Genomic DNA, 2,457 nt, shown 5'->3' on the forward strand with positions numbered 1-2,457 from the left:
TGGTAAAAGTTTTTCTTCCAAAAATTCTAATACATTCATAATAGGGCTAAATACATTGTTTCTCTGTGGTTTAATTTCTTTATTTTTTCTCCCCTAGTGTTTACTTTTTATTACATGAAGTGCCTCTGGTTTGCCTAAAGACGGATATAGTACCTCCTTTTAAATCTCATCCAAAATTTGACGGAATGCCACGTCAGCACCAATAACAAATTGACACGTGTTAATATAATTAATTAAAAATAATAATTTTAAAAAAAATTAAAAACATTAAAAAATTATATTTTAAAAATATATATATTAAAAAATAATAAAATAATAAAAAAATAAAAGGTTTGGGGGTGGCCATTTGGCCGATTAAATGGCCAAGTGTAGCCACCCCCAAACTTTTTTCTTTTTTAAAAAAAATAAAAAATTAATTAATTAATTAATTAAATATAATTTTTAATGTTTTGAATTTTTTTTAAAATTAATTAATTAATTAACTAATTATATATGGACACGTGTAAATTTGTTATTGGTGCTGACATTGCGTTCCATCAAATTTTGGACGAAATTTAGACTGAGGTACCATCTCCGTCTTTAGGTAAACCAGAAGTACCTCCTATGATAAAAAGTAAACTCTAGGGAGCAAAAAAATAAAGAAGTTAAACCATAGGAAAGAATAAGGTATTTAACCCTTCATAATAAGAATTATCTTAAACTTTACAATGATTATTTTCTTGATGATTGAGAAATTTAGGACCAACAATGTTTTACACCACTCGCGATTCCAATAAAAATCTAAAACAAAATTAACGAGTTGAGATTTGGGTCACTACCAGGTCGAAGTGTCAAACTACTTGATCATTTAATAAATGGGTCAATCTCAGGTTAACCATTTAACCTGTGGGTGACCTGTTTGACCCATTTATAAATCAGCTCTTTTTTTTCAATAGAAAAATAAAACCCTAAAGCTAAGAGTCTAAGAGTTTAATTAACGAGTAATTTTATTTAGTAGATTGTTATATGATTGTCATATGACTAGGATGACGTAGTAGAGAAAATTAGCCTTTCGATTAGCAAGAGCTTGTAAAAAAGAAAAACCAAATGTTGATTTTTACTATAACAGCATCCGAGTAGAATGGTAGTCATATAATAATTTACTAAATAACATTTATCTTAATTAAATAATTATCATGTTGTTTTAAAATAATAAGGTTGAGATAGTAAAATAAAATCATATAATTCGCAATTAAGCATTAAAAAATGTATGTGATAGATTTTTGGAACAAATCTAAAGAATATGAAGAAATTCATACTATAATGGAGAATAAAATACTATTATAAGTTACCTAAAGCACATGTCTGTCAAGATCATGTTTGTTTCAAAACTTCATTTGTCTTAATAAAAAACATGCATAATTCAAAAGTCATATTAGAGAATCCTTTTTTATGTCTTTTGTAAGAAATTCATACTATAATGGGGAATAAAATACTGTTATAAGTTACCTAAAGCACATGTCTGTCAAGATCATGTTTGTTTCAAAACTTCATTTGTCTTAATAAAAAACATGCATAATTCAAAAGTCATATTAGAGAATCCCTTTTTATGTCTTTTGTATCATTTTACTACAGATCACAAAGGAATTATCACAGAAGTTTTAGGAGAGAAAGTAAAATTTAAATTCTTCAAAAGACCTCATACTAAAGATCTCAATATGTTAAAAGAAGTTTCAATTTTTAAAACAATTAACATTTTTCAGAATAAGAGCAAGCATTTGAACTCTCTAAAAGAAGAAATTAAAAATAAAATAATCGAACAACATTATCGAGTGACGTCCTTTTACAGAAAATTGAAAGATTCAAAGAAAAAATACAAAATGAAGTTTGTTCTAATCTCCCGAATGCTTTTTGGCATAGGAAAAAGCCTATTGTAAAACTTCTGTATGTAAAAGATTTCAGTGAAAGAAATATTCCTACTAAAGCTAGACCCATCCAAATGAATCAAGATTTAATGAAACTTTGTAAAATTGAAATTAAAGATTACTTAACAAGGGAATAATTAGAAAAGGCAAGTCTCATTGGTCCTGTTCAGCTTTTTACGTACAAAAAAGTGCAGAATTAGAAAGAGGAGCTCCAAGATTAGTAATAAATTACAAACCTTTTAATAAAGTTTTACAGTAGATAAGATATCCTATTCCAAACAAAAAGGATCTAATAAACAGAATAGGTCAAGCCAATGTTTTTTCAAAATTTAATATGAAAAGTGGATTCTGGCATATCCAAATCCATGAACAAGATAGATACAAAACAACATTTGTTACACCATTTGGCCACTATGAATGGAATGTCATGCCCTTTAGGCTAAAAAATGCCCCAAGTGAATTTCAAAACATCATGAATGAAATCTTTGACCCTATAGCACATTTTTCAATTGTTTATATAGATGATGTCCTCATATTTTCAAAGTAAATTGAT

Source organism: Corylus avellana, chromosome ca7, assembly GCF_901000735.1.
Source record: "Corylus avellana chromosome ca7, CavTom2PMs-1.0".
Taxonomy (NCBI): Eukaryota; Viridiplantae; Streptophyta; class Magnoliopsida; order Fagales; family Betulaceae; genus Corylus; species Corylus avellana.